This window comes from Ptychodera flava, chromosome 22 (genome assembly GCF_041260155.1).
Source record: "Ptychodera flava strain L36383 chromosome 22, AS_Pfla_20210202, whole genome shotgun sequence".
NCBI classification, from domain to species: Eukaryota; Metazoa; Hemichordata; class Enteropneusta; family Ptychoderidae; genus Ptychodera; species Ptychodera flava.
The window spans coordinates 2,261,176-2,284,219 of record NC_091949.1 but is presented as its reverse complement, the minus strand read 5'-3'; the positions used below and the strand labels follow the sequence as shown (position 1 = coordinate 2,284,219).

The following is a 23,044-nucleotide window of genomic DNA, read 5'->3' as shown; positions in this document are numbered from 1 at the left end:
AAAGACTTTTGCAGATTTTTTTTTACGCCTTTGTCTTCTTATTCATTTTTTTTTATTTTGCAAACTAGTTTGAAGATTTTTTTTTTCCTAACTTTCTGCTCTGAAATTTTTTTTTTCTGTTTTTGACCACCCCCCTCCCAAGATTTAATGGTCCATCCCTAAGTGAAACAGACTGTTTTGGGTTATATAATATAATATAATATAATATAATATAATATAATATAATATAATATAATATAATATAATATAATATAATATAATATATATAATATAATATAATATAATATAATATAATATAATATAATATAATATAATATAATATAATATAATATAATATAATACAATATATTATATTATATTATATTATATTATATTATATTATATTATATTATATTATATTATATTATATTATATTATATTATATTATATTATATTATATTATATATTGTATCAACACGATTGGAACTAATTTGGGATAATTGGTGAAGTAATGTCTGTTTGATCTGCAAATGTAAGCTCCTCTGCTTTCCTTTTAAAGTTACACACTTGTTTTTATGAGTAATTTGTAATATTGCAACAATCAGAAAAAGAGGACCTAACACTTTTGAGAAATTTAAAAAACATGAAAATCCAATTATCCCAAATTGGTTCCAATCGTGTTTATTATATTATATTATATTATATTATATTATATTATATTATATTATATTATATTATATTATATTATATTATATTATATTATATTATTCCTTATGCAAACTCAATACCAAGTATCACAATAACATTGTTTAACCTTTACATCACACTTTCAAAGTCAGCACAATCGAAAAATAAGGTCATTCTAAATTCTCAAAGTTATCCCACCCCCCTGACGTCCATGCCATCGTTATAATTGAAGACTCTGGACATAAAACAGTTTGATTCCACTGCTGGTTCATTTGGAACACTGTCAAAAGTTACATTTCTTCGTCACTTGGAGGATAAATTATTGACACGGATCTGTATCTGCAGTGTTATCAATACAAAATCTCTTCTTGTCGTCAAGCTTCTGTGTACTAATACATGTGCATGAGTCAAAAGACTATGTGATACAAAATCATCTTTCGTTTTCTAATGTGAAGATCGATCTTTTCATGCAAGTCACATATTTTCCTGATAAGTGTGAATTCTAAGGCGAGGGGAGATTCATATCACATTACTTACTCTTCTGACTCTAATATAACATCAATGTACTGATATATATCTACGCGTCATATCGATTCTAATTTTTTCTCAGCTCCTCAGCTGACCGTAATATGGATCGTTATTATTACTACTTTTGTGACCTTAAAATTACTTCATTTACTATCCCTTGTGATATCTAATGTGAAATGATGAATACTCAATTGCATCCGTTTACAATGTGAGGCACCCTCAGAAAAACCCTGATTTCTATTATTTAAATTATCCTCAGACAAGCCTCAAACAAGCCCCTATTTCTGTATTTGAGGCACCCTCAGACAATCCCCCGCTTTCTTTACTTAAGGCACTCTCAGACAAGGCCCGATTTCTACCATGGGGAGGATGTAGCCCACTTTGTCTGTCGAATATCGGTAATATTCATTCAAGGCGGTCTTCAGTCAAAGTAGATGGCAACGTTCTGCTGGACAGGAAATGTCGTCAAAAAACTTACATCTGAAAACGATGGATACCAAATACATGTCCAATCTAACTAGTATCATTTAATTCATGAAGGTATTGACATTGCGATGTTAATGATATTGGTATTCTTCTCAGGTGCATAGGAGATTTATGAAGCGCCTAATCCAACAATCTTTTCTGGAGAAGAAAGTAGACCATATCTATTTCTATTCAATAGGCGCAATAGATACAACGGTGTCATGCACTATGTATGTCAGCATATTAACATTACGACATGAATGGCGAATGGGTCATCTTGGGTAATGTCATGTTTTGACATAACGGATGAATACTAATGGCCCTCTTCTGAATTTGATATACCGTATTCTACATCATAAACAGAATTAGAATTAAGAAAAAGTATTAGTACGCCTGAGGCAGATGGTGTACAATATTATCAGATGTACATACATAGTTAATTAAATTGCAGAAGTACATGGGTATATGGCTGCACATATGCAACAATGAAAAGAAAGTGGCCACCTGACAGTCATCTTGGTTTTGATTGTGTAATTTATTGACAAAGAATGTGCCAACATTGTGAGTAATCGGACGCGGAATGTCTTACAAATTGCAGCTTTAAAAACGTCACAAATTTGCCATGTAGCGGCCATATTAGATCATATACACTACGTTTTGTCTCTTGCCTATTATTTTAACAATGTTACTTACTTTCATTATTGAAAAGTTTACCATATTGAAAATGTGACTGAATGGTGTTATGTTAACAAGCTGACGATCAATATTGACAAAACAAATTACATGGTGATCAGCAGTAGACACAATCGCAAAATGGTCCAAGATCATATTAGTGTGAATAACCAGCGAGTGAAAGAAACAGACAGTTCATCTTTTGTAGGGACCTGCCTTGATAGCAGTCTTTTATGGAAGCAACACATTCTTAAAATCAGAAAAAAGATATGTCATTATGTTGGAATTTTGTACAGGTTACATGCTATTTTACTATGTTCAATACTTATCATGCTATATAATACTTTAGTCTTACCTCATATCTCATATGGGCTTGAGGTTTGGGGTAGTGCGTACAGGACTTACTTAGTGGATATCTTCTTGGTGCAAAAAAAAAAATTGTTCGTGCCATGACAGGTATAAGTTTGATGCGCACACCGCACCACTGTTCAAGAAATTAGGCATCCTTGATATCTTCAAACAGTACGATTATCAAGTTGGTATTTTTGTACATGACACACTTTGTAACAGGCTACCATCTCATTTCAGTAACTATTTCACTTATGTAATCACGTAAATCACGGCTATCAAACAAGATGTAAAGCTAAGGAGATCTTCATGTACCGAAATATGATAGTAGCATTGGTCAGTCTTCAATCATGTTTGCTGGGGCGAAACTTTGGAATAATTTACCCAACACTTTACGTGATATTCGAGGGAGAAATAAATGTAAAAAAGAATACAGAAAATTTCTTTTACAGTAAGACTTTAATTTGTAAGATGAATATAATTATTTATTCTGGTAGCTTTTGTTTTAGTTAGACACGGACTGTCTCGTTTAGACTTTCCTGAGTTGTGGCCTTACTTGAGAACGTTTTTTTGTTATGCAAATATTTGAATTTTTCTCTTCACACTCCATTTGATGTATTTGTTTATTGTTAACTGCAGCTGTCAAATTCTTCTATGTTATTAAACTAGTGTTCTGATTGGCTAGACTAGATTAGTCCGTTTTGGACAATGTTCTAGCCTTTCACCTAGTTATGTAAACACGGTTTGATTGTATACAATCAAAAGACACATTTGTTTGATTTGTGATCATACCTTTTCTAGGTGAAATAAATCATATCAATCATATCATATCTAATTAATTATGCATTCCAGTTATCAGTACTCTTTTACACAATTACTGTTTATATACAAAATAAGTTTCCGCAGATTTTTAATAGATACAATGAAGAAACTTTAATTAATTCATGCAGTTAATGTCCAGAGTTGACTGGAATGATAACATATGACATTATCACAAGTTGGCCCTGGAGTAGGCCTTGCCGATGTATTAGAACGAAAATACAAGGAAAGCTTGAGTATTGGAGACAAAAAACCAAACTTAAACTTCTATGACATTTACGTTACATTTCATAAAATAAACTTAAATGATTCAGTAAATATTAGAATTAAATACTTCAAAAATGTACATCTCCTTGTGAGATACTTTGCGATGTCGGCTTACTCACAACAAATTGCACGTGTCTCTTCATAATATGACGATCCCTTATCTTGTACAAATCGCGTAAGTTGACGTGACCGAAAACCTAATTGAAAACTGATCGACTTGTTTGGAGGACATATAACTCCGGCCATAACTAGGTACACTGGTGACTTTAGGTCAAAACAACAGCACAGCTCAGAAGCAATGCATCGACTGAACACTGTCATAGTACTCGACAGAGCATTAGTTACCAAGTAGCTAGCAGTAATTTGCACGTTGCACTGTCAAATGGAGATAGAAACTGAAATTCTTTGAGAATGTTTGCGGTCTTCAGCATCGTCCATAATTACCAGTAACCAAAAATGCCAATTCCAAGTCAACTTCTGCCCAGATAGTTTCTGAAGAATGGTCTGCCATGATAATAGTGACGCAGTCGCGGCAAAAATTGAATGTCATTGAGTGTTTACGTTTTAACGGTACTGAAATATTCGGAATACGACTTCGCGCGAGTTAGTTGCACCTGCAAAAGTGAATAATTACAATACCCAACCATGCACTGTATAGCAAATATGTTGTCCAATCAGCATTTTTTATCAGTTTATTTAGGAATAAATGTATCATGTGTCCGGCTGTATTGGTTTTCTGTTTGACTTTGACTCTTATTCGTTACTAATAAAAATAGTTATGAAGCATACGTAATACTTATAGTGTTGTTGACTAAGTCAGTTTGGGGAAATGTCGCACAAAACTCGCCTAATTCGCAGTATAAATTCGTTATAGTACGAGTATTCGGAGGATAACGGAAATAGCAGTTCGGGCTTATACCAGACTGAGGCTCCAAAACTTACCGCTATTTCCCGTTAACCTCCTCATACTAATACATAATGAGAATACATGCAGAATGCTCTGCGAGGGGCGCTTTACGCCACTTTCTGATCACGTACAAGGAAAAGGGTCTTGATGTGCTCCCTAAGATGACCGTGATGGTAAAAAAATTAACCTTCTATAACTCCTTATAATCACATAAATTACAGATGCCAAAATCCAATGATTTCTTCTCATTCCAAAAATGCACCTCGGCCAATATTTCATTTGGATCCAATCAGCCACTATTAAAATATGTAACCAACAGGCAGACACATACGGGTTAATCATCTGCTTTTTTTCACCAGAAGTAAATGATATGAAATGCAGGCATAATTCGTTAAATGTGGTTAGCATAGATGAAGATTTGTCTGGGAAAAAGTGTTCTAACTAGTAATATTCTATATTAACCATGGGTAAAAATATAACTGAAAGAGTCACAAAATATATAACGTACCGTAGTATTTAATTGTGGTAATTGTTGGCAAATGTCACTAATCAGCTGTGACGGTTTCCTGGATATTCTATTCGGCCTCTTTCTACAGTGCTAGAAAATATTTATTTCGGCAACCATCTCTTGACTATCAGCTGTGCCGATTCTTTCTGTTTTAGTTCACAGCTACCTGTTCCTCGCAATGCAATATGTAAGGCCCTAATTTATCTTCTTTGCGTGAAGGAAGCCTAGAGACCATAGCGTGACTGTTATTGCTTTCACTACGCAAGGTGGTAAAGAGTTATTCCCATAGGTGCTATTTCTCCCTTGATTTAGGTTGATAATTGAAGAAAGGTTGATTACTTCGTCTCAAGAAAGCTTTGGAAGGCGAAGCGTGACTCTCTATTCATAAATGATCCTTCTGCTCTGTACCAAAGCACTTTTACGTGGTTTTAATATGCCCTTGTCCCCTCAAGCCTTCCACTATAAACGTATTATAAACGTTTAGCCTATCGAAAATGTCACAATTATGACATGGCTTCATAATGACGCAAATTGTTAATGTTGTACCAGGTGCTGGACTCAAAGATCATTTAGAGGTTTAGGTGTCAACATTTGAATGTGCATAAATAAACCGTTCAATGCCGTTCTATTTGCATACTTTCCCGAAAGGCAAAACCTTTCAAATAGGGTCAGACCGCCTACACACTGCACAATATCTCCAGTTTAACATTTAATTATATCATATCATTACTTGCTAGCAGTATAAAATAATTCCAAATGGATTTCTTTATTACAGATTAAAACTACCCAATAAAAGACGAAAGTGATTATCTCATATTTCATTGGAGCTACTTTTTCTGGAGACAGACATTTTCTAAATGTGTAGAAACGACAACATTCCTTTCATTACAACGAGTCCAAGTCAACTCTTTCTTGATCTTGTCTGTCAGCGCTTATAATTTCAAAGCTGAATGTACAGCATCAAACAATTTTGTCGTTATTGTGCATTTATCATCGAATAGTTCAATGACATTATATGGCAAATATTATCATTTTTAGGACTTGTAACGGTAGAAATTTGTTATTTTTTCACAATGTAGAAGGCCTTGCAGGAATACAATATTTTTGAATAATTCTATTATCATTTATCTTAAAATAACATGACGTAGGCCGTCCGCTAAGATGAAACGTAAGGAAACGTAAGAAAAATTCTCTTTTACAACTGTAGATCCGATAGGTCAGATAATCTGGTTTTTGAGTAGGGGGTTTGGCTTGTCTTTTTTTTTTTTTTTTTTTTTTTTTTAGTAGTCACAGAGTATTTTGACGTCATTATACAAAACAGAGAACGATTACTAAAACTTTGACTGTGTCCATTTCTTATCATTTTAAACGAAAAGCGTCATTACGTATAAAGTGCTGATATTCGAATATACAGTTTTGTATATTAAATATGTTCCAAATTTTCTCAAACTGGAGCACACTAAACGGGACTGTCACATGCTTACTATGCACGGCTTTTTAATGTAGCATTTAATTTAGTCTGGCAATTTCTTCCATGTCTACAATTGTCATTTATACATTTTTCTTATGCATTATACGCCTACATGATCACATTCCACCAAGGAAAGCTTAAAGCACCACATCTCAGGGTGGAAGAATATCTTTTGCTATTCAAAGCGCTGATTGATTAAGCATAGCATAACTATATAACTATAGGTATTAAAGATAATGCACGGTCATCTGAGGGGCTACAACAACATAGAATCGACTACACATCTTCATGCATAAGATTTCATCTAATGTTGTAAAAGACCATTTAAGTAATTTTATGAATTCAATGCAATGAATTTCAAAGAAAGTTTAGTTTTAGACATCTACATATCTCATATTCTTGACAAAATCGAGAGTACGGACCACACATCGATCCAAAGATTTCATCTGTTGTTTCAGATATTGAGAACATTAAAGGGATCTCGTTTACAATGTGTGTAGTTTCTACTGCGTGTGATTGGGGGGGGGGGAGGAAAGTCCACACCCTACAAACAGTATGACCAATGCTATTTTAATTCCGGCAATGTACTGTTCATATATTTTAAATTCGTTGAAAAATATCTATCAACGGTCATAGCAAAAATTGATACGTTACTGAATGAAAATTACATTGACATGGTTTCCTCACTGCAATACTAACAGTTGCCATACCTTTATGTTTTACTGTCTTTTAGTGTCATAAACTTGAGGATTTTCTGTTCGTTTCACAGCAATACTATTTTCGTAAACTAAAACTGCGTTTACGGGGAACTTATTGTGCCTTTGTCTGGTTCCAATTAAGACATATGATTATGATTTTAACAGAGTTTGGATTTGTATGGTTGACATAGAAGTGTCGTTAAACTCGATTCCGTCACTCAGTCTGAAAAGTTGGTAACGATTGCTTGTTAACTAAGCTGCTACAAATTACAGTATCAAGAAGAACGTGTGTGTAATAGAGACGCCAATGTGTCTGCAATTAATGATTTCTAGATTGTAACTTTGACATTCAACAGTTCAGTATTTGGATAAGTTCGTTTCTGTGTTCTTAGTGCCCTGGGAATCTCGTGATCTACGCAGATTTAACAGACAGAGAGATACTTAATTTGGCATGCCTAGTCACGCCTTGTAAATTCAGTGCTATGGCCCAAGCGCAAGAAATTACATGAACAATATAGAGTGGCCGTTTTCGACATATTTTGAGCACACACGTAAGTCGTGTACAATGCTGAGACTAGATTGAGTGAGTGGCATGAATAATGACAACGTGAAGCTCTTCTTTAGCTACGGTTTTCCACTATGTATACTCCTATACATCAACCGTATTGACAATGTAGGTCAGCTCAGCAATATGTCAATCGACTCAATCGTAATTAAACTAGATTCGAAAGTGTAGACTCAATTATACAATCGTTGAAACGCCAACCAGCTATGTAGCTGAAGTGAAAACTATTTTTACTCAGACTAGTGCCTTAGTTGAAGTTACAAATTGAGATTATCGTGCAAATATAATGGGGTTTACATCAATAAACAAGACATGTTCAATCGGAAAGAAACCTTCTATCAACTTCGTCATTGGCATTTGTTGAAATGTAAGCATACAGAAAATGAAACATTTAGCCATGGCTGCTCAATAATTATTTAACCATCAAATATAAAACTATCACACAACGGATCAAGTATAGTAATGGATTTAACAAGTTCTAACTAAATTAAACTAACTAGTTTCAAACCTCATTTTATTTTTACTTTGTAAGATTATTTTCTTATTTGAACGGGTTATGCAAAATGCTTTGCAATTTATTTATCAAATGCTTGTGTTTGGATTTTATAAAACCAAGATCGATAAAATGTGTAAATGTATATGTTAGTGAAAATGGCATCACGAGGACATCATTAATTTCTTTTCGCGGAGTATATAATCACTTTGTACTTAGAGTAATTTGTGTTATTATTTATAATGCTTTGCATTTATCATCGAGCACTGTTATTTTCCACAAACCTTGAGGTGTGTGTGTGTGTGTGTGTGTGTGTGTATATATATATAATATATATATATATATATATATATATATATATATTATATATATATATATATATATTATATATATATATATATATATATATATATATATATATATATATATATATATATATATATATATATATATATATATATATATATATATATATATATATATATATATATATATATATATATATATATATATATATATATATATATATATATATTAGCAATAGAACGTTAGCAGTTGATCCCTAGTTGAGAGTGGAGTGGGATGACATAAGAAATCCTGATTCGAGCACATTACCACACTCAGTTGTTTGGTCCGTATGTATTTTAATGAACTTCCAATACAAGGTTTTTGCTCAAAAATAGAGCTTCCGGGTGTGGTAGTGTACATTTCCTTTAGTATCAGTATTCAGTAATGCAAATCACAAACGATATGGCACACAATTGATTGTTATCTATTTTATCAGGTAGACTGCTATCTTCTGGACTTATTCAATATACTCTTAATTTAGCTGTCATACAAGTTGCCAGTGTGCTTCCTGCTAATTTTTCTTGAAATCTGAAAACTTCCTTCCTCTTGCTGTATTTGTCACCACAAGACTTGTTGTTGTTATTCTCATCGGTGAGTCATTCAGGTTGACAACACATCAGAGAGCTCTCTAATGAAATGTTGTCATAGGTGGAGTATTTACTTCATGAAATTATGCGGACAGCGATATGCACTTGTTCTTTACTATTATAACTATCATCATTATCAATAAGGTGATAGCATGATAAGAACTGTAATGATGACAATTTTATATTTACAAATTCTTCCATTTGGTGATAAGTCAGCACATGTATTTTGAAGAAATGATCCCTACAGTAAACTTTCCTCTCAGTATTTTACTAAAAATGGCTTTGAATTTTTTAAACGGGCATTACAACCGTGACATCTCACAGAGACATGTTTTTCTAGAAGGAAAGAAAACTAATCAAATGAAGTTGATGTGGTAGTTTATTGATTCAATGCAATATAAGACTTAATGAACGAAACCATAAATTTTACTTGGTTGGTGCATTGAGTTTATTATTTGTAATTAAAATAAGCTGCGGTTAAAGGTCAAGTGTCAAAGATTGATTGATGCTTTCCAACTTTGCCTGTTTAAATTTACACGGACACGATGTTTTTAACCAATAACGGTCCTTCGGGTGGAAGGGGCATTGCAATATGCCGTAGATGCATCGTGTTCAGAAGATTGTATTATTCAATGGTTGAATGTATATTGAGGATTTTCCGAAATGTTGGTGAATTGTAAGCGAAGTGGCTGTACACGAGAAGGGACTGATAATATTCAAGTGATATAGACGTGCCACATGATGTTGACTCTTACGCCTATCATTACGCTTAGTATTAGTCTAAATTGTGTCCGTCATGAATGAAAGAAACCTGACGACTACAAAATTATTTATTTGATGATCCTATTAGTCGTACAGAAGATAGATAAATATGCGCTTTGATATTTCTTTGATAAGCGTTCAGGTATTACGTCTGGGGGTGGGCCGGCAAAATCCAGGGGGGTCACCTTAAATTTTTTAAAACTGCAAAGGGGGGGGTCGTGTATTTTTCAAACAGCTCAGAGGGGACCTTAATCTTCATAAGTATCCGTCCCGTCAAAAAGCAGTTTCAGTGTTCAGAATTATTTTGGGAGATAAAAATGATTCGCTGTATGATTTCATTATCTGAAGTCATTTAACTGTAAATCTGAACAAAAGTATATCTGTCACAAGAACATCTTGGCTTGGCAACTCTGAGGCTTGTCTTATTTTAAATCGAGCTCACTAAGGCCAATGAACAATTCCCATTACTTACATATGAGAGCTATAGCAAGTTTTGTCAGGGAAATTATTTAACAGTTACCTGTAGACTATAGTATCATGAAAAGTGAAATTATACTTTTAAGTGAAATTCAAATATCATAATTGTTGTCAACATCTGACTTTACAAATACTATATTTGAATCAAGTACATTTGTATCAATTATCAAACACCTATAAAAGCACAAATTAATTTAGTTTAGGCATTGTAAAATAACCATTCATAGTTTACTCATAGACTACCATGAATAGTAAATCAACATTTCGGTGAAATTCTAAAATCCAATTTCTTGCACACATACCCATTTATGTACATTTATGTCAATTATCAAATATCTATAAATGCATAGTGTTGAAAAAGTATTACATAGTTTTCTCATAGACTACATGTATAGTGAATCATAGGCAGTCGAGAAACGTTTCTCGACTCTCTATGAGTGAATCAACATTATCAACAGCTGATTATCAATTAAATCCAAATGTCAAAATTTTGTACACACACGCTTCCGCAAAAATATTGCGATCCATCTGTAATTTCTGTCCAATTCCTTTGATGGGTATTTCAAAATTATAGCAAGTCAGAAGGGGACATTTGAACATTAACACCTTGCGATTTTGTAAGGAGGGTCATTTGAAAAAATTGAGAATTTTTTTTATTCTATCAACCCTCTCCAGAGGTGCTTGTGTGTGCAGCTTTACTCAAGCAATGTGGGGGCTAGTCACGACATTTTTGTCATCTTAAAAGGGGGTCGTCAATTTTTTGGTGCAATGGGTAGGGGGCTCACTTGTTTTGACTGATGCGCAGGAAGAATTTACTGGCCCACCCCCGCCATAATAACGCTTCCTAATGGTACAATTTTGACCTGTCGCTATTTCAGCCAGGTAAATGTCTTAATTCGTAGTAATAAACGCAAACGTAAAGTATCTCTCTTTAGAACAAATGTTTTACAGTTCTACTTCAGCGATGATATATCGGAAAAGTCTATGACAAACTTGACATTAATATATTTTACAAATCAGTATTTTATTCTAGAATCTAAATGAATAGATTGAATGTTTAAGTTGGAGTGATTGTCCTATATTGTTATATGTTTTCAGCTTTTCCCGGACCTGTCTATTGAAGCCTCGCTCATATATCATTTATGCGTTAAATCACGATCCCATTTACACAAACGACCAAAAGCAGTGCAAGGTCAACAAAGTAAATGTCATGTTAATTGCATCCCATCCCTTTGAACCTTTGTACAGCGTAGTTTGCAGATTGGCATGGCGACACAGAATCAATCGCGGCATCGTGTTTGAGTAAGAAATATTATTATTGAATAAATTTAGCGAAACAGAATCGTAAACGCCAAAAGCTATACAGTGCAGGCAAGGCATTTGTTCCAACATTATTTTACCGTAAAGGGCAAAAGATGCCCCTCAAAAATATATAGCCACGCAACCAACACCCACCATAGAAAAGTGTATCAAAAAAAAAGACTGTAGAAAGTGTTTATGTTGCGCGCAAATAAAGAAAGAACCAGAAAATGAAACCAATATCTATATTTTAGAAATGTGTTCTAGGTTACATGAAAATATAATGAGCATTGAGGGAGGGAACTGAAGAGCTATAATATAATTTTATTAAGCTGAAGAAAATTGCTAACTTAACGCAGTCAAAAGTGTATCTATCAACAATACCGAGGTACGTCTTTAGGGTGTCTCGTTAGTTTTTTCCGATTCTGGTAAATACGTCAAGTACGGTCGTCAGGGTTCGTCAAAATGTTCATGTACGCAAAATAGGCAGTGATAGGTGGTCAGCATACATTATTTTTCAGTGCTAAAAAATGATAATGCCTAACCACTCTTTTAAGTTGCGAACGCGTAGATTTAGTTGAAAGACTATCGCCGCCGATGGGCTAGACATTTGGACTAAAAGTGATGATTAAAGCCGACATCAATAATTATATGGCACACTGAACATGGAGGTAGCCTGTAAGCCCCGAACATGGACAGAATTCATGCTTTATACAGTCTCTACACAAACTGTCGACACCCGCGCTTGTGCCAATGGCCAATTGCCTCGCTGTAATAGTGAGGAGCCGTGCTGTTCGAGCGTCTTGCCAAGTACAATCGTGTGGAGTGGCTCGGATAAGCAGTCGGGGACTGAAAGGTGATAAGCGTTGTCGAAAGCCGAGCCTCAGTGGTGGGATACCACTGCCAGATTCGGTGTTCGGCCTCGCCATATAACTGTGGCCTCGCTTGGCGGCCTTCTACTCGGGCCGCTAATATCCCAGCAACGCTTCGAGGGCTTGTGCCAAAGGAATTAGGAAGAGGCTTGTAAGCATGAGGATTGTAGCATTTGTAATAGCCTCCCCGTACATGTGGCCGTTGCATCGATATGTGACATCATTTTACCGTCCGATATACAGGAATAATTTTCTTTGACCCCATCCAATACATTAAATATTTTGAAATAAATGGCGCGCCACACTACAACACCGTGAACTCCAAGACGCCGTATCTATTGGTATTGACTGATTTTGTTGTTCTGAGAAATGCGACTGATATTGAGAGTCAAAACTTATTAATGAAACTATTAAATACTTCATGAATAAATTACGATTTATTTTCACGATCATATTCAGATTCCTCTCTTTCAATTATTTAAGAAATAATCGTCATGGGAAAACATTCAAATGAATGGCCTTTGATTCATATAAAATAGCTAGTAATCATAGAAAGCGTAGCCATGGTTTCTGTTTTCTGTAAAGGAATTGCGATAAAAGGGTTTGTAACAGATTCAGAGTGACGACAAAACTAGGAGTGTTTCCCCTTGAATGTGATTGTATGCTGGGAATAAGCGCCACCATACGTTTAACATAAGTAAGCAAATGAGCTGAGTGAGGTCTCAGTCTGAAAGTGGCGATTGATCACTGTGGAACAGATCATGCTGGTCTTGCAAAACACTACTCCTTCAGGTAGGTGTTTGACCATTTAATCATTCCTTCTACAGAACGTTTTACGTTTATAAGCTCTAAATAATGATAAAGCCATGGCAAGGAAGAAAACATGCGTCATATGCCTGGGGCGTTCATTGTCAGTACGTGTTTATACGTAAATGGGACACCTTCTGCAGAAAGTCATATCCGGTGTCACCCGGCTCTATGGAAGAGTTAGTAGTGAGTGACAAACTCCCCTCAGTAAGTGTGTTGCTATGGGACAACTATTTTATATTTTTACGGCAAACAGTGATGCATTGTCACGATTTAATGCTTTGGGCGCACATCGCTACCATGACGACCGCACTGATATGCATTTGATATATTACTGGAGATAATTGATAAAAAACAAATTGTTAAAAGTACACTTCATTCTTCATTAAAAAATTGTCTATTTAGTAAAGACAAGCCTGTTCTTTCATGCCTTTTATATGTACGTTTCTTACATCGCGTATCAACAGTTGGCACAAATTAGCAATCTGAGAAGAAGCCAACACATCAACCCATGACGCTTTCCCTGATTATACTATGTCTGTGCGTCAAAATGAGTTACTAACCTAAACAAATGTATTCTTAAACTTATGTACTCCAAGGAATTATTTTAGTTTCTTCAATGTACTTCTAATTTCGTTACAACCTTGTCTTTTTGGCAATGTCATGATTGGTTTGGATCAGCTTGAAGAATGGATTTTCCTGAAGTTCAGACAATTTACTTTCAAGCTTTTTTCTAAAGTATTGAACTCACTGAACTCAACTTTAGCGATTCTCTTCAGCTGTCTAAGTTGACCCTTGCTGTCATACCAACACTGTAACTATGGCTGAGAGACGAAATGGTAGCAGTGTACACTTTAAACGTGTACAGTTGTCATATGCATTTTAAATTTATTGGGCACATTTACTTTGACATACAGGATTTTTTCGGTTTTTCGTAAAGTGCCAGTGTACTTAGATAAAAGTCATAGGTCCTCTTTTCGAAAAAATTGCTCTCGGTTTCTTAGACTACAGGGATCGGTGAAAGTTGACTAAAATAAACTGTATGTCAGTTGTAAGACACTTACAATTGACACAACTTCTGTGACGTAGCTTCTCGGTCATACGCATTGCGGTATCTCAGATTATTTCTTTATTAATTCAAACTTGTTTGCAAGCTGTTGATTTCCTTGAAGTCCTAAGGATTGACACTATCATGGTTCTGAGTATTTACACTGTATATGGTTCAATCGAAAGTAACTTGATCTAAAACTGCCTTGTCAGATCGACGCGGTTATTCGTTAAATATTACCGTTACACATCCTGGTTATGCGTCAAAATTGTTTTTGTCTTGATTTTTAAAATGAATGGAAAGTTTTTATAATCATTACAAATTATGCTCGTCATGTTTACCCGAAATTTTATTCCATTGTAATAAAACTTGCTATATCGCCCCTTTTTAAATCAAAATGAATGCAGATTGTCTAGATTTGCAGTCGGATATTGGAATTGTATAGCATCGCTTCAACAAGCACTCTCTCGTTCTGAGCTGAAGGAAGGGATGGTATCGCTGAATTGGAATGCGGGCATTTAGAATGTGACATCACATCACTTAATAAAAGGTCACAGTGATAAATTATAAGGAGACATAAATAGGATCACAATGTTTGAACTGTTTACTATAATAGTTTATTGGTTTTAAATGTTGAGTTTTATCGTTAAAATAACTGATTTTATGCACAGTGACTGTTATATGACTGGCCATATAAGCCTTCCTGTGAGATTGTATAAGGATTTGTGTCGTGATGAGAAACAAGTTAGCCTGGATTTAACATCGTTAGCAAGCAGCTACGTGTATCATTGTTCATGCGCACCGGAGGTCCTGAACTGAGGACAACTTTTGGTTTAACCAGCTTAGATTAGGTTTAGTGATTAGCATGATCACGGAACATACATGCTTTATCTAGGACTCACGATACAAAAAACAATTGATTGAGCCGTTAGTAACATAGTCTATGTGCAATCGTATGTAAATCGATGTATAAGTTGATCATGTTAGTGTCTGCATACTATGTGTATAAATACTCAAACTGCTTAAAGGGACATTTGTTTTTGATATATTTTTATCGTATTTGTTCTGATAGACGAGTCCATTTTCTTTTTCCTAAAGCCGAACTAAAAAGTTCTTTTGCAGACATACGGTATCGGGTATCTGTAGTGATAATTCTCACGAGTGAATTCTTGTCAAGATTAAATATCATCAGATGTCAACAACACCATTGGACATCACGTAGATACAGGCTGTATCTAAATTGAATCATAGACCATTCTGCGGTCTGTGGTCGAACAACGGGCCGGGAATTCAGTCGTTTGTCAGTAAAACGAGGAACTATTGTGGATTAACGAGGTTGACAAAAGCATATAATTTCTGTAAAAAAGGACCTATAGAGCTATATTGATAGAATATTAACCACGTGACGGTAGTCTGATTAAATGTAACGATTGCATACAAGACATAAAGAAATAGTAAGTGTAGGGCATACCTTGAACTAAAACAACTGTGCAATCATATAGGCCTCATAGACAATCCACGATTACTTTTATATTTCAGAATTCCTCCAAACCGTTATTCAGCTCGTAGGCATTGTAGATTCCTTATTCTGCAAATCGGAAAACATTGGCTTAACATAAAAGTATATTCTTTCTAATATAGACTATTATCATCTTAGTTTTCATATTTCTGTAAAAGGGTCGAAACACGACAATCATGACACCTAATTGTATTATTACATTATTCCTCTTTCACAAACTCATAACCTCCGTTTCGCCCGACGTAAGTTTAGCATTTTGGGATGTGTGGGGGTCCTCAAAAGCCAATGCCGGCTTCAGATTCGGTGTTTATTCGGTGTTTACCCCAGGTTTACAGGTCGGCTCCCTGCGTGATTTTTTTTTCAAATTTGCACAAGAGCAATGCATATATGTAACATATGCATATTAAGTATGGCTATTCTGCTGCATTTTCATGATATATTGTTTATTCAAGAGCCACGATACAGATATGACTTGACGGATTCCATGCAAACTTGACACAGGACAATGTACTGCTGCGAAAATGTACATATTAATTTGCTTCGCTATACAGATAGATAAATAGATAATGTTTATTATAGTGACACGTTTCCATACAATTACAAGTCTATTAAGCTTAAATATATAAAATATGAAACCTTAACCGAGTGTTCATCTTAAGAGTCACTTTTACGTATTTGATACCCTTCACCGTGTGAACATCAACATAGTATCCGATTTAGGATGTGCTAAACTTAAATTAGATAGTATTCTAACTCCTATAGCATTTCATACAGTAATTTTGAATAAAAGCTCAATTTCTCTTTGACGAAAATGTGTAGATGTGTAAGGAAATTATGTTTGAATGTCTTCATAAAGACCGCAGTTAAAACATATGAAACTCGTCTTCTACGGTATTATCAGTACAAAAATACATTTCTGTCAATCTCCAAGTTAGATTAGGGCCCAGATTCGATTCTCAATGGCAATGTTCCGTTACCTCATCTGGCGACAAATGAGCGGTATTTGTGTTGACAATTAAGTAACACGCAAGGTTCGGTATCATAGACATATTTTAAAGTATAAGTTTTTGTTTATTTCAACACTGACATCTCCAATTCACTGATGAACTCGCTTACAGTTTCTCTTTGGTCAAATCCATTATAACATCAGCACTGACGTTCGGTGAATTTTGTGATTCAAATATATCTAAGAGTCCTGATTCTTTAAATATTAGCTTTGCCCGTAGGTTCCATTTGTCGTTATGTAAAACGTTTGGTTAATCTCCTGATCGTCCTTACAATCTGACCCACAACCTTCAACCTCTACTTTGCACCCGTGCTTGGCATGCAACCCATATGACCATACAGTGATGCAATAGGGCTAGATACCCCACCTCCAAGAAATAGACTGTCACCCTGTTTGACTCTAATATCTTCAACAGAAAAGTTGTATTTGAGATTGTTTTTAACCAGGACCATAAATGGTACATCGATGTAAAGAGATTCCAAAATAGTCAGAAAATATATCCATAGTCACTTGATTTATACCAATAAATAGTTCCTTTCCACGCGGTCAAACGCCTCCTCTTATCAACAAAACATGCGGACGTAGATTTTCCTTTGCCAAGTCGGTTTGCGATCATGGAATATAATACAAATATATGATCCAGACACTATCTCAGTTTACGGAAACCATTTTTTTCATCCGCGAATTTGCTGTGTTTCTCTGACCAGTTCAACAGACGATTATGAAGTACCGAAGTAAATACTTTACATACTCAGGATATCAGCGTAATTCCTCTGTTAGTAGTTGAGTAGGACACGCCTATCTTTGTTTCCACCTTTTGGTATGGGATGGATAAGTCCTTGACGCCATATACTTGGCACGATTCCCGAATCAAAACGCGAAGCATGAAGTCGATGCAGTAATTTTGTGGAGGCTTTGTTCTTGAGAATTTCGTTACATATTTTATAAACCTGTCGCTTTACCACATTTTGCTTTTGGAACGACCCTTTCATTTTCTGCAATCGTGATTGGTTGATTTAATTCTGAAGTGTCTGGAGGGCATATGTCTGGTGCACAGTACAATAAATAACCCACAATTCTCTTTGATTTGTATCCATGAAGGTTACTTTTCTAAAAACTTTTTCAGTGCTGCATGTAAGCACTAGTGTGCAGCATCAGAATAATTGATAAATAATATCCAGTAAAAGTACGTTTAGAAATTTCAGCAAAAGTTTCAAAATAACCATTAAACAACCATGGAAGTCATGTTCTGTAGGTACTACAAATGTCATACTTTTTAGGCAGCAAGTTATGACGAACTGAAGGGGTCATTCTCTGAGAACACTTAGAATGCAAATTTCTTTTGTCATTTCCATTGGAAAAAATCAATATCCTTTTGTTTCGAAAAACAGGTGCAACTGGTCTCCCTACTTTCCATCACATTATTCTGTATGGCTGAAGACAAAATCAGTGGAAAATTTTACAAAAATGCTATCTCCTCTCTCAATCTTGCATAATTTTTCAAATCATTTAAAATGAGAATTGAGAAGAATGGTGTCCTTAAAAGTATTTTTTTCAGAATTTTTACAACTAGTCTATGAATTTGTCTACACATGGGAGACCTGGTAGACTTCTCTGGGGAATCTCTGAGGAAACAAATCGCAATGAATTATGGGAAATTTACAGTACTGTGTGGTGGACTTGAGTCATCATATTCACTTTCAAATTGCTTTAATTTATTCATTATTGCACACAGGTGTTCATCTCCAAAGCAAATCTCTCCGGGGTCATCTTTTTTATTGGTTTATTCGTGCTGAATAAATTTGCATAATCGTTTCTCGTCCTGTTAAACCATAGACAATAGAGCTCTGTCTATGGTTGAAACACCGCCTCAGGATCAGTAAATGATACACAGTCATGTACAATTTCTATCGGCATTGGTTCTTTGTTTGATTTATGAAAATATCTTGTTAAAGTCTTTCAAGAAATTTGTCCCCTCGGTGTGCACATCTAGCAATTTCTGTTGTTGTGATTTATTGTACCATCCTTTTACTTTCCTTAATTCAGAATCAAACAACCGTCTAGTATTCACAAATGATTGTCTCAGTCTTGATTTAAGCCTAGTTGGGCCTCTGCACCTGAGCCACAGTTTCTCATTTTGACATGCCGATTTCCACAAGTCTAGCGGAGAGTAGTGTTGACCACCATGGTATATTTTTCCTGCGACGTTTCGTGGTTCTCAACGATACATCTTTGAACTCTAGATGCGTATCCATCTCACTTTTGAACAGTTCACAGATATCAATGTGTATAGAATCGACGTCCGATTGTTGCAAATGAGCTCGTTCAAGGATTTTCGATCAGTTTAGTGACATGAACAAGAGTGTTCTGTTTGCACATGAATTCATTTGAAATATGGCCGAACAAGAAGCCCGTTTGGGTTTTGGTGAAACGTTTCTACAGTCACTGGAGCGCGATACAGAAACCTCGTTATCGTCATTAAATTGTATGCAAATTTCCAAGTGAGTACACAATGGTCGGGTAAAATGTCGGTATGAAAAATACCGAGCTCACCATGCACAGTTTCGTGCATTAGACCACACCTGGAAGTTGTTGAATGTATTGAGTTCAACGGCTGGTACTAAACAGTAGTCAACTGCTGCAGGGCGTGTACAGTAATTGATACTGATGTAAAACCGTTATATTGGTCATTACAACGCCCATTTACAGCACATCTTTACAAATGTCAATCAGCAAATCACCGTAGGAAATTTTCACTTATCCAGAACAGATCTCGGTGGTACATCATGTAAATCTGTCATGTAGTCCCGAAACAGACCATATCTGGCGTCATACGGTAAATGATGTGTTTAAGCTATAGGATACCTTCAATATTTTTTATCTGTTATGGTTACATCATACAGGTTCGTTAAACGTACATACACAAATATGCAAAACCTCCCAAGTCACGAACGGCTCTTCTTGAAATTAATTGCTGTTATCAGTTTGTGGCAATACAACTTGTAAAATGGTGCTGGCATCACTTTCTTTCACAAATGTTTCGCACGCATACACACAATATCCAACTAACACGATTGGAAATATTTCGGGATAATATTGTGGTAATATTTGTTTATTCAGTAAATTTAAGCTCATCTACTCTTCTGTTTTTGCAATTCACATGTTTTTAAGGGTAATCTGTAATATTGTAACTTTCAGCTATAGGGTACCCGACACTTTTGATAAATTTGCACAATAAATAGATTTCTACCATTTCAAAATGACAGATCCTATTGTTTTCTTTGAAATTGTCATTATTGTTTTGTCCATTCCCCAAGTTTTGGTAATTTGAGAAAATAGAGGGTCATGTCCAAGGTGGCCTTGAACAATAGAGAGTCATGTCCAAGGTGGCCTGAAAAATAGAGGGTCATGTCCTAGGTGGCCCTGAAAAATAGAGGGTCATGTCCAAGATGGCGTTGAAAAATACAGGGTCATGTCCAAGGTGGCCTTGAAAGATAGAGGGTCATGTCAAAGGTGGCCCTGAAAAATAGAGGGTCATGTTCAAGGTGGCCTTGAAAATATAAGGTAGTGTTGTCATGAACAATTTTTAGACATTTTCAACTTTTCAATCTCAAAATATCTTTTTAATACAAATATTTCACCAGCTACTTGAACTCCTTGTATTTTTTAAGTAGATAGAATAAAAAATACAATTTTAACTGTTTTACTTTGCCTTATTGAGGTACTAACTTCAAAAGTATGAAATACCTTAGTTTCCTGAACATCTACCACACAATGAAATGACAGTTTAGCAAAATAGGAGAGTTTACAATGTACTATCAGCAGTCAAACAAAGTAGTGGTTATAACTGTTCGAAAAATCGCAATTTGACAACCGTGATATATCAAAAACAGGTAAAGGATCAAATTTGTAAGATTCAAAACATTCTGCAGAATTATATGATAAGTACAGTTAGCAAAATTTTTGTTTATTTCACTGTATTTACATTTGCAAAAAAAGCAAATTTGACTAGATTTAGTAAAACGCAGTTAACTTAACTTTGTTGCCAAGTAGATTGAACAAAATTAAGAAATTTACCTTAGTCTGTAGCAACAAATTATGGTCTGGTGCCTTATTTTTCAATAATTTTTGACAAACTTTTCAAAATCCTATAAATCCAAAATATTTCCAATCGTGTTAACTTTAGTTTCTTTACATCGAGTTCTTTGGAGGGGTCATTTTTTGTCCATCCTTTCACATTGTAACTATTGATAGAAATACTTGGATGAGTTGTCTCCTGATCGGAGTTTTTTCTTTGTCACATATATCACTCTGCCGTTTTTCCATTTCAATTTATGGTCATCTCCTATGGCACGTAGTATACTATGAAAATTAGCATGCGTTTGTCGCATGTCTTTCGCGACTCAATATACATAATTTTAAATAGAGACTGACTTTTGTAGAGAGCACTTGGCCTTCATTACAGCCTTTATCCCTTCTAAAGTTTCTAGAGCAAGTATCTCGCCAGGTTTGCTGGTGTATAATTTTTTTCCGAGTGGCATTAGATCATTTAGCCTCGAGTTCGTCAAGTTTCAACCAAGGTTTAAACAATGTATTCACCACGTCAGAGAGATTCTCATCACCATTCTGTTTCAAACCACGGATTACAATCATACCCCTGTTGCTATTGTCGCTTGCGTTGGTCTTTAGGTTTTCAACTCTTTTGGCAGACGTTCGAAATCACCTGTTAGCTTTGACATTTCCATTGAAATTTGGCCTCGAACCTCCTTAACAGCAATATCAATTGACTGCATTACCTTTGTCTCTGAACCAGCTAACTTCTGCCTGAGGTTTGTTTCACGCTGACTCTGCATACTCAAGCAAGGGTGATTTCTCGGCCATGGCTTCCGTCTGCACTAACGCTGGTAGCATCATGAGTTCTTGAATTTGCTCGGGTCGCCCTTTTCTCCTTATTTTTGCCAGGAATACTTCAGCAGCCGTTAGGTATGGACTTCGTAAGAGACTACAAATTCAGTGTTCACAGTTCACAGAAATATTGGCAGGTGTAATTGTTAAAAGTTTCAGTTTTTTTTATAAACTGTGAGAAAACACGTCCGCACATGTGGTTACGTCACGTTTCATATACAATTCAATATTGCCACCTAGCAATTTCTCAGACATGTCTCAGATTTGTTCAAACTAAGCAAAGAATAGTGAGTATTATATAAATACCAAGCCATGGATGTCAACAATTTAAGACACTTCATTTATCAATTAGAGCAACGTGACTGACAGTCATTCTCGATATATTATTTCTTCAAGGCAGTCAGCGTGTTCAATAATAAAATAGATATTCACGAAAATTTGCAAATGTGACATTATGCATAAACTTGGATTCTTTTTGTATTTAATGTTCTTTTATGCAGTCATTTTAAACAATGTGGTTTTAACATCTCTAGAAAAGTAAAAGTACCTATCTAGTAAAATATTCTAGGTATGAATTTCCATCTGTTTAGGGTTCAAGAAGTTGGAGAATTTCACCCCATTTTTTCATATTTTCTGACAATACCCTTTCGTTTAGCAATGTACAATTTAATTCTTTGTATGTTGCTTACAAATGCTCTGAAAACTTCAAATGGAAGGTCTTTTTGTCACATCTACATAAATATCTGTATCGCTTTGCAGCTAGAAGTAGAAAGTTTGTACATTCAACATGGGGTTTCCCAAAAGCAGGGGTATCTAAGAAAGTGTAGCTTTTGAATGAAAACGATAGCTTCGACACCGTGCAGCATAGCTTGGATAGGGAAACGATAGTTGCTGGAATGGAATCCGTGAGTTTGGTCATCTAAAACGATAGCTTTGAACATATTTTTAAGTTAATGGCGTAAAACAAGATGGCTGACAGCAAAAGCAGTGGTAGCGGCGGTAAATAT

The 23,044-nt window shown here is 35.2% G+C and overlaps 1 protein-coding gene across 2 annotated transcripts in view; it reads left to right on the top strand.

Annotated features, from left to right (window-relative positions):
• Positions 1–23,044, top strand: part of LOC139123392 (RYamide receptor-like) — a 180,702-nt gene that overhangs the window by 95,113 nt on the left and 62,545 nt on the right. Inside the window, exon 1 of one of the 2 annotated variants that reach the window (XM_070689541.1) lies at positions 13,487–13,544. The exons of the other annotated variant lie outside the window; for it this stretch is intronic. The gene's annotated coding sequence lies outside the window, so the exon portion shown is untranslated. Of the gene's footprint in view, positions 1–13,486; positions 13,545–23,044 lie in introns of those variants that run through there. 2 annotated transcript variants of the gene reach the window in all.